Source organism: Dama dama, chromosome 23, assembly GCF_033118175.1.
Source record: "Dama dama isolate Ldn47 chromosome 23, ASM3311817v1, whole genome shotgun sequence".
NCBI lineage: Eukaryota > Metazoa > Chordata > Mammalia > Artiodactyla > Cervidae > Dama > Dama dama.
This window is the reverse complement of record NC_083703.1, coordinates 72,854,740-72,869,906: the sequence shown is the minus strand read 5'-3', so window position 1 is coordinate 72,869,906 and position 15,167 is coordinate 72,854,740. Positions and strand designations below refer to the sequence as shown.

General features: G+C 44.4%; 1 non-coding gene and 1 pseudogene across 1 annotated transcript; one reads left to right on the top strand and one right to left on the bottom strand.

Moving 5' to 3' along the window:
• The first annotated feature begins 8,855 nt into the window (after positions 1-8,855).
• LOC133045372 (U2 spliceosomal RNA) lies at positions 8,856-8,973 on the top strand (annotated as a pseudogene).
• A 1,296-nt stretch (positions 8,974-10,269) lies between these two features.
• On the bottom strand, positions 10,270-10,342 carry TRNAG-CCC (transfer RNA glycine (anticodon CCC)). Its single transcript has one exon. It is a non-coding gene; the product is annotated as a tRNA-Gly (tRNA).
• Positions 10,343-15,167: the final 4,825 nt, after the last annotated feature.

Genomic DNA, 15,167 nt, shown 5'->3' with positions numbered 1-15,167 from the left:
CGGAGGAGCCTGGTGGGCCACAGCCCATGGGGTCGCAGAGTCGGACACGACTGGGCGACTTTGCTTGCTTTGCTTTTATAGTTATTGTAAAGCATTGTCTATATTCCCCATATTGTAGAATATATCCTTGAAAGTGAAAGTTGCTCAGTCATGTCCATCTCTTTGCGACCCCATGGACTATACAGTCCATGGAATTCTCCAGGCCAGAATACCGGAGTGGGTAGCCTTTCCCTTCTCCAGGGGATATTCCCAACCCAGGGATCGAACTGGGGTCTCCTGCACTGCAGGCAGATTCTTTACCAACTGAGCTATCAGGGAATATCCTTGGAGCTTATTTTATATCTAGTAGTTTGTACTTCTTACTTCTCTACCCCCATGTAGTAGTTTCGTTTTTGCTATTCCTTTTCAGACTTTGTCCATAAATAAGATCGCATGAACCTTAGCACCAGGATGGTGCTTAAAGCATATTTGGGTGGATTAAACATTTTTTTCAGCTTAGATGGTTAAACTGAGAATTTTTAAGTGTACCTTTATTATTATTATTTTTTAATTGGAGTACAATTGCTTTAAAATGTTGTGTTGCTTTCTGCTGTACAACATGGATCAGCTCTGTGTATGCATATATTCCCTCTCTGCTGACCCTCCCTCCCGCCCACCTCCCCCCCAGGTCATCACAGCACTGAGCTGAGCTCCCTGGCTCTGAGCAGCTTCTCACTTGCTAGCTAGTTCACACTTAGTAGTGTATATATATCAACTAAACTGTATTTTTTATCCTGCTTGTGTTCACTTATTATGGGCATTTTCCATGGAATGGCCAGTAATTTATAATTATTAGAAATAATAGAAGAAAATTAGAATTGTCCCAACGCTCCCAAAGCTGGGAAATAGTTGATTTATGGAAGAGCCACTTTAAGAAATGTTGTGGGTTAATAACGGACCTGTAAGGTTTTTTTCTTTCTTTGTGATGAGTTAGTGCTTCCATATTAGGAATGGGATGTCCCAGGATTTATCTGTCCCTGGACAAGAAGGGGATTCCATTGAAAAAATGAGACAACAACCATCAAGAAAATGCAGGTCAAAACTACAGTGAGATACCGCTACACACCCACTAGGGTGACTATATTCAAAAAGACAGACAATAACAACTGTCAGTTTGGGTGTGGAAAAATGGGAACCCTTGTACACTACTGGTGGGAAAATAAAATGGTGCAGCTGCTTTGGGAAACAGTCTGGCAGTTCCTCAAAAGATTAAAAATAGAGTTGCCATATGACCCAGCAATTCCTCTCCTAGGTCTATACCCAAGAGAAATGAAAACATATGTCCACATACAAATGTTTACAGCAGCATTATTCACAAGAGCCAAAAGATGGAGATGATCTAAATGTCCATCAGGTGATGCATGGATATATTAAACACCGTCCATCCACACCATAGACAATTTCCTGGCAATAAAAAGGAATGAAGTACTGATGTATGCTACCCATTGATGAACCTTGAAAACATTATGTTCAGTGAAATAGGCCAGTCACAAGAGGACTCTGTATGCTTTCTATCCGGTATGATTCCATTTATAGGCAAATCCACAAAGACAGAAAATAAATTGGTGGTTGCCTTGGGCTGGGAGGGGTGGGAGATTAGCAGGGAGGGGGGTGGCTGGGGAGTGACTCCTCATGGGTACAGAATTTTATGAGGGGGGGTTGATGAAAAATTGATTGTGATGAATATAGTAAACACCATTGAATTATATACTTTAAATGAGTAAATTGTATAGCATGCAAATTTTATCTCAACAAAACTGCTATAATATTTTTTAAAAGGGATAGAGACCCAACATGACAATGAAAACATACACCGTCGTTTATTTAAGGACATAGACTATGGGCCAAGTGCTTGGAGTTTTAACAATTTTTTCCCTGTAATTGAGATCTAATCTTACTGCACTGTGGTCAGAAAAGATGACTGGAATGATTTCAATTTTTTTGAATTTTCCAAGACCAGATTTATGGCCCAGGATGTGATCTATTCTGGAGAATGTTCCGTGTGCACTTGAGAAAAAGGTGAAGTTGATTGTTTTGGGGTGAAATGTCCTATAGATATCAATTAGGTCTAGCTGGTCCATTGTGTCATTTAAGGTTTGTGTTTCCTTGTTAATTTTCTGTTTAGTTGATCTATCCATAGTTGTGAGTGGGGTATTAAAGTCCCCCACTATTATTGTGTTGCTATTAATTTCCTCTTTCATACTCGTTAGCGTTTGCCGTACATATTGCGGTGCTCCTATGTTGGGTGCATATATATTTATAATTGTTATATCTTCTTTTTTGATTGATCCTTTGATCATTATGTAGTGTCCTTCTTTGTCTCTTTTCACTTCCTTTATTTGAAAGTCTATTTTATCTGATATGAGTATTGCGACTCCTGCTTTCTTTTGGTCTCCGTTTGCATGAAATATTTTTTTCCAGCCCTTCACTTTTAGTCTGTATGTGTCTCTTGTTTTGAGGTGGGTCTCTTGTAGACAGCATATATAGGGGTCTTGTTTTTGTATCCATTCAGCCAATCTTTGTCTTTTGGTTGGGGCATTCAACCCATTTACATTTAGGGTAATTATTGATAGGTGTGGTCCCGTTGCCATTTACTTTGTTGTTTTGGGTTCACGTTTATACAACCTTTCTGCATTTCCTGTCTAGAGAAGATCCTTTAGCATTTGTTGAAGAGCTGGTTTGGTGGTGCTGAATTCTCTCAGCTTTTGCTTATCTGTAAAGCTTTTGAATTCTCCTTCATATCTGAATGAGATCCTTGCTGGATACAGTAATCTAGGTTGTAGGTTATTCTCTTTCATTACTTTCAGTACGTCCTGCCATTCCCGTCTGGCCTGGAGGGTTTCTATTGATAGATCAGCTGTTATCCTTATGGGAATCCCTTTGTGTGTTATTTGTTGTTTTTCCCTTGCTGCTTTTAATATTTGTTCTTTGTGTTTGATCTTTGTTAATTTGATTAATATGTGTCTTGGGGTGTTTCGCCTTGGGTTTATCCTGTTTGGGACTCTCTGGGTTTCTTGGATTTGGATGGCTATTTCCTTCCCCATTTTAGGGAAGTTTTCAGCTATTATCTCCTCGAGTATTTTCTCATGGCCTTTCTTTTTGTCTTCTTCTTCTGGAACTCCTATGATTCGAATGTTGGGGCGTTTCACAGTGTCCCAGAGGTCCCTGAGGTTGTCCTCATTTCTTTTGATCCTTTTTTCTTTTTTCCTCTCTGCTTCATTTATTTCCACCATTTTATCTTCTACCTCACTTATCCTATCTTCTGCCTCCGTTATTCTACTCTTGGTTCCCTCCAAAGTGTTTTTGATCTCATTCATTGCATTATTCATTTGTAATTGACTCTTTTTTATTTCTTCTAGGTCTTTATTAAACAGTTCTTGAATCTTTTCAATCTTTGTTTCCAGGCTATTTATCTGTAACTCCATTTTGTTTTCAAGATTTTGGATCATTTTTATTATCATTATTCTAAATTCTTTTTCAGGTAGATTCCCTATCTCCTCCTCTTTTGTTTGACTTGGTGGGCATTTTTCATGTTCCTTTACCTGTTGGGTATTTCTTTGCCTTTTCATCTTGTTTAGATTGCTGTATCTGGAGTGGGCTTTCTGTATTCTGGAGGTCTGTGGTTCCTTTTTGTTGTGGAGGATTAACCCAGTGGGTGGGGTTAGACGATTGGCTTGTCGAGATTTCCTGGTTAGGGAAGCTTGCGTCAGTGTTCTGGTGCGTGGAGCTTGATTTCTTCTCTTTGGAGAGCAATGGAGTGCCCAGTAATGAGTCTTGAGATGGGTCTATGTGTTAGGTGTGACCTTGGGCAGCCTGTATGTTGATGTTCAGGGCTATGTTCCTGCGTTGCTGGAGAATTTGCGTGGTACGTCTTGCTCTAAAACTTATTGGCTCTTGTGTGGTGGTTGGTTTCAGTGTAGGTATGGAGGCTTTTGGACAGTCACTTATTACTTAAAGTTCCTTGTAGTCAGGAGTTTTCTGGTGTTCTCAGGTTTTGGGCTTAAGTCTCCTGCCTCTGGGTTTCAGTTTTATTCTTCCTGTAGTCTCAGGACTTCTCCAACTATACAGCCCTGATAAGAAAACTTCTAGGTTAATGGCCAAAAGATTCTCCCCCGTTAGGGACACCCAGAGAGGTTCACAGAGTCACATGAAGAAGAGGAGAGGGAGGAGGGAGATAGAGATGAACAGGAGGAGAAAAAGGGGGACTCAAGAGGAGAGAGACAGATCTACGCAGCTGTCTGTTCCCAGAGTGTTCTCCATAGCCCAGTCGCCTACAAAGATTCACAGAATTGGATTGGGAAGAGAAGGGGAAAGGAGGAAATAGAGGTGTTCTGAGGTAGAAAACAGAGAGTCAAGATTGGGAGAGAATAATCTTCGGTTTAAAAATAGGGCTTCTCTTCTTTTTTTTTTTTTTTTTGTAAGGTTATAGTGTATTGGAAATGAAAATTAAGGAGTAGTAGAGGAGTACTAGAGGACTTTAAAAGAAATAAGAGAAAAAGAAAAATAGAAAATAGAAGAGAAAAAGGAAAGAAAAAAAAAAAAGAAAGAAAAAGAAAAAAAAGAAAGAAAAAAATTTTTTTTTTTCCCCCAATTAAAAAATCGTAAAAGTCTATGGAAATGAAAGTTAAGGAGTAATGGGGGAGTAATAGAGGATTTTAAAGGAAAATAAAAGAGAAAAAATAAAAAAGAAAAAAAAGAAAAAAATAAAAAAAATTAAAAAAAAAAAAGAGAAAAAAGTAAAATTATATCTAGGAGTTTCTCTGGAGCTGTTGCGGTCAGTGTGGGTTCGGCTCAGTTTCAGATAGCTCCTCGTTCCAGCTTACACTTCTCGATATCTACAGGCTCCTCCGGTGTAGTCAATGTTTCCTAGAGGGATTTTAATCTGTTGCACCAGTCCCTTCTGAAGCGGTTCCCTTTGTTTATTTGGCTTCTGTTTGCCGGTCTCTTCAGAGCCTCATTTCCGCCCTGACACAGGCGGGCGGAGGTGGACTCTTATTCAGGTAGCTAGGTCCGTCGCTCCGCGGGGAGGGGCTTGCGCCGCGGGGCTTGCGCCGCGGGGATGGGCTGGCGCTGCCGGGAGAGGCTGACTCTGCTTTCTCCGTCTGCGCTGCTCAGGCTCCCGGCTGTTCTATATGGCGCGCGCCCCACGCTGCGCGAGGCTCCAGCCCTCGGGTGTTCCACAAAAGCACGGAAGGAAAAGCTGCGCCTGCTCTCTGTGCCTTCCCCGTCAGAGCGGTCCAGGCAGCCAGGGGCTTGGTGGGCGCACTCTCCCCAGGTGTGGCGCGCCCCCTCCCTTCCATGGACCCAGTCTCAGTTTCCGCTGGCGCCAGTCGGGTGCGCGCGCCTTCTGCCCTCCGCGTCCCCAGCCCCAGTCCCCGCCCGCGCCGGTCGGGTGCCTGCGCCCTGTGTCTCGCCGCGACCTTCCCCTCCCCCCTGCCTCCTGCCTCCGGCGGGGCTGGGCCGGTCCGCAGCCTGCGAGCTCCTCTCTGGACCCTCTCGGTCTCTTTGTTCTGCGAACGGCCGGCAGTGTGTTCGGGCCGGCTAATTTACTCTCTCTCCTTTGGTCTCCCACAGTTCAAGTTGGCAACTCACAGAAGCTCCCTCCAATTGTCCTCAGGGCACTCAGGCCCGGACCCTACCCCAAGCAATGCCGCCTAAGACTCCCTTCCCGGGACGGATCTCCGTCCTTAGCTCTTTTGTCTCACTTTTTATCTTTTATATTTTGTCCTACCTCCTTTCGAAGACAATGGGCTGCTTTTCTGGGCGCCTGATGACCTCAGCTAGCGATCAGAAGTTGTTTTGCGAAGTTTGCTCTGCGTTCAGTTATTCTTTTGATGAATTTGTAGGAGAGAAAGTGGTCTCCCCGTCCTACTCCTCCGCCATCTTGGCTCCTCCTCGGGCCAAGTGCTTGGTAAGCTCATTTAACTTTCACAAACATCTTGGTTATTTTCCCCATTGTACCGATGAGGACACTGAGATTCAGAGTGTTTGAGTAAGTGGCCCAGAGTCACTCAGCTCTTTAGTGGTAGAGCTGTGGTTTGAATCTAGGATCATTTTTAGGTCCATGCTCAGCCTGCAGTATTTTGTTGCAGTTCCGATGCAAGATGGCAGCCTGGGAGGATGCTGAATTCACTTTCTCCCACACACTCACTGAATCTCCAGCTACATATGGAACTGTTTCCTATGGGAAAAATCCTCTAAAACTAGCTGAGGGACTCCTGCACATCAGGAGAACATGAAAAAGCCCACGTGGAAGCAGGTAGGACAGGCTGGGACACAATCTCATCACAGACCCCATCCCTGGCATGGTGACTCACAATTAAGAAGGAATTCTAAACCTTGACCTTCTCCCTGAGGAGTGAAAGGTCTGAACCCCACATCTGGCATGCTAACTTTTCAGACCTGCATCTTAAGTATTTTTGCTGCTTCTTGGAAGGGGCCAGTGGCCGGTGCACCAGGCCAGCTGGACAAACATGCAGCTTACAGTACATGTGGGGCCCAAGGCCTGGGGCTCCTTCCTAGTCTTTATCTGGCCTGGGCAGCCAGAGTTCATGGTCAGGGCTCTTTATCACTCCCTGAAGCCTTCTCCCAGCATCTCTTTGTTTATGGCCCTTTAGGCAGATACTCAACAAAGGGCTGCCCAAGAGGCCTCCAGGACTGGGCCCTGGTCAGCCCCCACGACTTCCATCTTTGCTACACTGAGATAATAATATGTGTGCACCAAGATATATGGACAAAGATGTTCATCACAGTATTGTTTATAATAGGGAAAAACTAGAGAGACTCTGAATGGTCAACGCCGGGGGACTGGTTACTGTACAACAGAATGTACAATGGAATAATACAAAGTAGCCCTTAGAAGTCAAGTCCTATGGTAGAGGACTGCTTCCTAAAACAGGACGAGGCTCATATGTCAAGGTCAAATGAGAGAAGCAGACACGTGCTAGGCCTCCCCACACCTCACCACCACCCAGGCCAACTCCTGCTTGCCATCTACTGTGTTGCCATATTAAACTTCTTACGGTCCCCTAAAGCCCCAGGCTTTCCCTCATTTCAGGCATTTGTATTTACTGTCCCCTCTGCCTGGAATGTCCCTTCCTGTCCCTTCCTGCAACTCTTTCAAACCAGCTGACTCTGGGTCAGCCATCAGGTTTCAGCAGAAACGCCTCTTTTCCTGGGAAGTACTCTTGGCCACTTGGGCTGGGGCAGGACCCCATGTTCTCTCGCCACTCCCCTGGGTCCCCAGCATGGCATGGGTCATGCTCTGTGACTGGACATTTAATTGCCTGATTCTCACATTTGACACCAGAAGATGAGAACAGACCCGCCTGACTGGCTGTTGTCTTCTCAGTGTCTGTTCTCAGAGTAGACACCTTCCAGGGATTTCCTTGGCAATTGGAATAAAAGCCAGCCTCCTTTCCATGTTGTATGAGGCCTTGTGTGGTCTGGCCAGTGTCTACCTCACCAGCTCATCTCCTGTAATTCTCATTTGCTGACTGAGATCATTCTCTAAGGTACCAAATGCATTTCTGCCCCAGGACCTTTGCACTTGCTATTTCCTCTGCCAGGAATAAATGACAGAATGAGCAGGACCTAATCCTTCATTTCAAGTTGCTCATAGTCCAGTGGGAGGCAGACAGATAAACTGGCCCTCTCTGGGCCCCGGTTTCCTCGCCTGTAAAGTGGAGTTGGTCATCTGCCCAGTCTCTCTCTGCCCTCCTCTCCCTCCCTCCCTTGCAGGCCTTTAGGAGGGTCCGCTGAGGCCCACAGTGGAGCCTGTATGGTGAACCGTGCAGGGAGAATGGTTGTTATTATAATGTGCTGAGAGCTGGGGGCCCAGCTTCCTGATGGATGATCAGGAGGGATGGGGTCAGGGAAGGAGGGACTGCATTGGCAGGCCGGCCCCCACTTTGCCCCAGGCTGCACGTGTCTGGCCTCCACAGATCATTGCTCTGAGATCATTGCCACCAGATGTGGCCGGGCCTGTAGCATGGACCAGCTGAGGCTGGCGGGGCCTCCGTGGGGTCAGATAACTGGTGACAGCTGACCTCGCCTTCCTGAGCCAGCAGGGCCTGGGGTGGGCTGCGGGGTGGGCAGCCCTGATGCCTCTGCCATTGGGGGTCTCTCATTGCTGCCGACTTGACGGCTCTCCTCCTCTCCTCCCAGAGGGAGCCCCAGGGGGCAGTAGGATGCCAGAGGCTCTAAATAACCAGTTCCAGGTGCCGCCCTCTGCTCTTCTGGCCCATTCCTGGCCCCCTTAGTGCTTAAGGAAGCCGAGTGTGTGTCCTTCACCTAGACTCATCTGTTACCCTACAGAATCCTTTTATGCCTGTGTCCCTAGTGGAAAAGACAACTGAACCTTGTATTTGTCTAGCAGGAGCATTCAGTGGATTCAAACTGTGTATGAAGTTACTGTGATTGTAATGAGGAGTCCCTATTCCCTTTTCATATACAAGGGAATTCAAGCTTTGAAAGAAAATGAGCATGTGGATTCAGGCAAAGAAGAGGCCCAAACTCATCAGACACCTAAGATATGACAGGCACTTCACAATCAGGATCTCATTTCATCCTCACACAATCCTTTGAGGTGGGTACTATTGTCTTCATCTAGCAGATAAGGAAACTGAGGCTGACAGAGGAGAATGTTGCCCAAGGTGTTCACTCGGCCAAGCGGTGGTGGGTCTGGGACTCAAAGTCAAGTTTGGACCATGGCTAAAGCCAGTGCCCTTAATCACGGAGCTTACTGCCTTGGGGCTGCATTTCAGCTCCACAGCCATGCTGAGAGACAGTAGGTTATTAACTATATTTCTCAAGGAATCGCTTCTTGGCCTTTTGGCTAAGATCAAGTGTAGTATTTGTTCCTATCAGTTTAATATATTTCTCAAGGAAGAAGACTGAGAATGAGTGAGATTAGTAGACTGGACAGCATCCCACAGCTGGAGAGACAGGAAGCTCTGATCATTGGCAGAAGTTCAGGATTAGAAGGAAAAACAGGGTCTTTGGAGGCTGTCTTATCCAGCCTTCTCAGTTTACAGATGAGAAAACTAAGATCCAGAGAAGGAAAGTGACTTACCAGTGTTACAGAATCAGCAAAATCACACTCAGGGCTCTTTCTCCTGCCCCAGAGGAGGTTGATTTCATTGGCAGGGAGAGTGGCTCAGCCTCACCCCCCGCTTTAGTGCCAGGTCAGTCCTCCAGCTCCCTGGGTCCATCTCACTGTGGCATGAGTACCACGCTGGTCCAATTCACTGATGACATCATGCTAACAGGACTTGGTGATCAGGAAGAATTAGGCATCTTAGATGCCTCACTAAGACACACACACACACACACACACACACACATACGAAAGAGAGAAAGGGAGAGAGGGTCTATGTTACAGTCTTGAAGCAGATTTCCTTCTTCTCTGGGAAAACTCATTTTTTGCACTTAGGACTTTCAGCTCACTGGAGGAGGCCCATCTACATTATGGAGGGTAACTTTCCTTATTTAAAGTTGATTGGTTGTAAATGTTAATCACATCGATAAAATACCTTTAGCAACCTCTATACTTGACCAAACAACTGGACAACAGAGCCCAACCAAGTGGACACATAAAATTAATCATCATGGGCCCCACTCCTGGTACTAATTACTTGATCAACCAAAATTCTTACTTGAAAACAAAAGAAATCACTCTAGCTAATTTGAATAGGAGAGATTTATTAGAGGATATTTGAGAGACTCTTCATTAAAGGCCAGAATATCAGAATTTTATTCTTTTCCAACATAAGCATTAAAAGCTAAAAATTCTCCTAGACATTGCTTTTGATGCATCCCACAGGTGATGACATACTGTTTGTTCATTTTCACTTAGTTGGAAATATTTTAAATTTTCTTCATTATTTCTTCTTGGATGCTCGAGTTATTTATAAATGTGTAATTTCTAAATATGTGGGTTTGTTTTAGATATATCATTATTAATATATCATTCCATCCCACTGTGATCAGAGAACACTCTGTAAGATTTCAGTATTTTGAAATATAGTGAGACTGGCTTAAGGCAGCACATACATCTACCCTGGTGAAGGTACCCCATGCACTTAAAGAGAAGTCATTGGTTATAATGAACCATAAGTATCAATTAGCTCAAGGTGGTTGCTGGTATTATCTAGATCATTATGTTTTTAAAATATTTATTATTTGTTTATTTGGCTGTGCTAGGTCTCAGTTGTGGCATGCAGGATCTAGTTCCCTGACCAGGGATTGAACCCAGGTCCCCTGCATTGGGAGTGCAGAGTCTTAGCCACTGGACCACCAGGGAAGTCCCCATTATGTTTTCTTAATTTAATTTGTTTATTTTTAATTGGAGGATAATTGCTTCACAATGTTGTACTGGTTTCTGCCATTTACCAACATGAACCAGCCACAGGTATACACATGTCCCCTCCCTCCCCCTCCCTCCCCATCCCAGCCTTCTGGTTGTCACAGGGCCCTGGGTTGAGCTCCACGCATCATTCAGCTCATCGCCACTTGCTATTCATTTTACACGTGGTGACGCATATGTTTCAGTGCTACTCTTTCATCTTGTCCCCCGCTCCCCTTCCCCGCTGTGTCCACAAGTCTGTTCTCTGCGTCTGCGTCTCTACTGCTGCCCTGCAAGCAGGCTCATCAACACCATTTTTCTAGATGCCATATATCCCCATTATTCGTTAAAATTTGTATTTATTTCATTTTTGGCTGTGCTGGGTCTTTGTTGCTGAGCAGCTTTTTCTCTAGTTGCAGCAAGTGAGGGCTGCTCTCTAGTTGCGGTGCGTGGGCTGCTCTTTGTGGTAGTTTTTCTTGTTGTGGAGCACAGGCTCTGGGTGTGTGGGCTTCAGTGGTGGCTTGAGGGCTTAGTAGTTGTGGTTTCCAGACTCTAGAGCACAGACTCAGTCGTTGTGGTGCACAGGCTTAGGGGGTCTGAGGCACGTGGGATCTTCCTGGACCAGGGGTTGAACCGGAGCCTTTTGCGTTGGCAGGCAGATTCTTCACCACTGAGCACCATGGAAGCCCCACATTATGTTTCTACTGGTCTGGTTCATCACTACCTGACCCATCAATGACTGAGAAAAAGGTATTAAAATCTCCACGACTGATATTTGTACACACAGGAATGAACACACAAAATGCATATCTACATACAATGGTATATTATTTAGCCTTAAAAAAGAGGAAATTCTGACATGTGCTACAACATGATGAAACTTGAAAACATTATGCTAAGTGAAACAAAACAGTCACAAAAAGAAAGAACTATATGATTCTACTTATATGCGTTCCCTAGACTAGTCAGATTCATAGCAGAAGGGTGGGCATTAGCAGATGCAAACTATTACATATAGGATGAATAAACAATGAGGTCCTACAGTATAGGACAGGGAACAGTACTCAATATCCTGGGATAAACCACAATGGAAAAGAATATGAAAAAAGACGTGTGTGTGTGTGTATAATTGAGTCACTTTTCTGTACAGCGGTAATTAATACAACATTGTAAATTGACTATACGTCAACAAAATAAAATGTATGTCATACACATGTTAAAAAAAAGAGAGCAAGTAGAAGGATGATGGTGAGGGGCTGAGGGAGGGGAAATGGGAAATTGCTTAACGAATTGAATTTCTGCTGTACACTGTGAAAAACTTTTGTGATCATTTAGACAAAATGTAAATATACATAATACTACAAAATTATACACTTTAAATGGTTAAGATGGTAAACTTTTTATGTGTCTTCTACCATAATTATAATTCAGAAATATTTTTAAAATCTTCAACTATTATAGATTCTAATTCTCCCTTCAATTCTGTCAAATTTTGGATTGTGTATTTTACAGTTTAGTTATTTGACACTTGTACAACTATAAACTGTCAGAGATTCCTGATGAAATGACCTACATTGATTATGTGAAATGAAAGTCGCTCAGTCATGTCCGACTCTTTGTGACCCCATGGACCGTGCAGTCCATGGAATTCTCCAGGCCAGAATACTGGAGTGGGTAGCCTTTACCTTCTCCAGGGGATCTTCTCAACCCAGGGATCAAACCCAGGTCTCCCGCATTGCAGGCAGATTCTTTACAAGCTGAGTCACCAGGAAAGCCCAATCAATATTATTCTCATATTACACAAATTGGAATTCCCTACTTCCAGCTACTTCATGTGGTGATTAAAAGCATGAGCTCTAAAGCTGGAGATTATACCACCTATATGTTATGTAACCCGGAAAGGTTAATTACTTTGAGCCTCAGTTTCCTCATCTGTAAAATGGGCTTCATAGCTGCCCCTATTTCCCAGGACTGTCATAAGGATTAAGCACAAACAACACCCAGCACAGAGTCTAGTACACAGTAAGCATTCAAGGTGTGTCAGCTATTATCATCATCATCACATATGTATGTGTGGTTAGAAATCTTCGACATAATGGGTGGGGAAATCTTTAGAAGTCAAGTCATAGGAAGAATCTCTGAAGGAAGCCCTGTAATCCTGGGCAGGAACAAACTTGAGCACTGGTCTCACGTGTCTGCAGTGCTATAATGAGATGAGAAGCAACCAGTTATTTCTGAGGACACTAGGGAAGAAGACAACCCAAGAAGGAAGCACGGACGGGGTCAACTTGAAGGAAGTTTAACAACCAGGGTTTTGACCTGTGGTAGTATCAGATTTGGGGGAGGAAGTGAGCTCCCCAACTCAGGAAGTGTGCAGAGCCAAGCCTCAGTAGGCAGCTGTCAAGAAGAGGATCCCAGGACTGGTAGGAGATGGAGGAAATGACTTATGAGGTCCTTTCTTTGGCCTTCGTCTCTTTGGATCAGGGTCCGAAGGCTCCCTCCTGTCTTTGGCCACACAGTCAGTGAGAAGTCAAGTCGGGGTTATAGGCAGTATGCCCCCCTCCCCTCTGCTGGTCTTCTCTGTGATTCTATTTCTTGATCACAGCCCAGCTCCCACCCCACTGCCATTGGGCCTTTGCACATGCCTTACCCTCTCCATAAGAGGATAGCCAGGTTTTGTGGACCTGAAACATACAGGTGGGAGACCTTCTTTAAGAAAAAAGAAGACAAAATCAGATGAGAATGTGAATATTTAGAATAAGAAACAAAATCACAACAAATTTTGCATTGTCAGGCAGATTCTTTACCACTGAGGCACCAGAGAAGCCACCACAACAAATTTTTAGAAGATGATAAACAGGGACATCCCTGGTGGTCCAGTGTCTAAAACTGTGCTCCCAGTGCAGACAGCCCAGATTTGATCACATCAGGGAACTAGATCCCACATGCCCCAAAGAGTTCGTATGCTACAACTAAGAGTTCTTGTGTGCTGCAACTAAGACCCAGAGCAATCAAATAAATGAATATTTTTTAACAAGCTGATAGACCCTAGACAATATCTAGAAAAATAATAATATTTATTGCCTGATACACATCCATAATATTTATTTTATTCCTAAGTTTTGGCTGTATACTTATAGGATCACCTCTTCATATGACATTGGTTTTGTAGTGTCATTTTCTTTAGAGAAAACAAGAGCACTTAGTCTTTTCTCTAGCACAGTTGACCAAAAGATTTTTTTTTTAATTGTTGATAGTTTAGAAAAGTTTCTTCCCAACTTCACAACTCATGATAGATGAAGTCATAAATTTTTAAGACTGTTGTCAAATTTAGAAAAACATGTATTAAGTTTCTTTCATAGGGGAGCTGTAAGATTTCAGGACTTTTCATGTTTCCTTGATCATGCATCTTAAAAACCCTTTGACTAAGATGCTGCCTATTAAGCAGTTTGTTGCTAATGTCCTCTTAGCAATGATATATTTTGAGTTTTATTTTTCATCGATGTGGCATTCTGTGACAGCTTCCCCTTAGCTAGATCCCCAAAAAGGCCCCTGCCGTGCCAGTGACACCCCAGTGAGGGGAACTATGACCAAGGGGGATGTCAAAGAGTGAAGCGGCAACATTCTTAATCAGCTGCAGTTAAACTAGCTTGCTTTGGCAAACTCTGCGTCAGCATATGATCCTGAATGGGTCTTGCTTGGGCTCCTGCCTGGTCACTGGAAGGCATTTGGCAAATGCGGGGCTCTGGAGCTTAAGCTTCCGAGCTTCAAGGTAAGCCTGGTAAATCCATTCCTGCCTCTTCCCAGAATGGAGCCTCTGCCCTGCCCACTCCTGTTGAATGTGGCTTACAGCTTCTTATCTTCTTCATCTGTGTTCAAGCATCGCTTGGTCCACGAGGCCTCCAGAATAGGTCAGCTGCCCCGTGAAGCTGGAGTCCAGTCTGTCTGTCTAGCTCACCCTGTACTTCAGTGAGTGAGCAGAGCCTGGTGCATAGTAGAACCATAGATTCGGAAGGCCGAAGTGACCTGCCAAGGTCACCGTAACAGTCAGAGCTGGCAGTCAACAAGGAAGGGAGGGAGGAACTCCAGTTTTCAGACAGCCTGCAGGCCTCAGACAGAAAAATTTATCTCTTGCCAGACCCCTCAGAGCCCTCACTGGCTGGCTTCCCTCCCACCATCCTGGGGCAGCTGATCAGGATCCCCCAGAGAAGGTCACCTGAGCCCTACGGCAGAAATCTCTCTCCCTGGCGCTGTTGTGAAGCGTAGTAAGAGTGCGAACCTGGATTCGGATCTCCGGGCCACTCCTTAGCAGCTGGGTAGCGTTGGACAAACTGGAATCATCTCTCTGCTTCTTCATTCCATGTTCTCAGCTGAGTCTTATGACTGTCCCTCCCCACGCAGTGCTGGCTGGAGGACTGTGGACAGCCTTAGATCAGAGGAAGCTTTCTGGCCCTGGGGACAGTGTCAAGTCACAAAGCTCTTTGGTTTTTGTTTGTTTGCTAGTTTGTTTTAAGTTTTATTTTGTATTGGAGTATAGTTGATTTACAATGTTGCGTTAGTTTCAGATATACAGCTAAGCGATTCAGTTATTCACACATCCATTCTTTTTCAGATTCTTTTCCCATATAGGTTATTACAGAATATTGAGTGGCTCCCTGTGCTCCTCAGTAGGTTATGAGTGGTTATCTATTTTATATATAGTCATGCCTATGTGCAGTCCCCAGCTCCTGTCAACCGAGATGACCAACATGCTTGTTGGTAAAGTAACTCTGGACCAAGCATC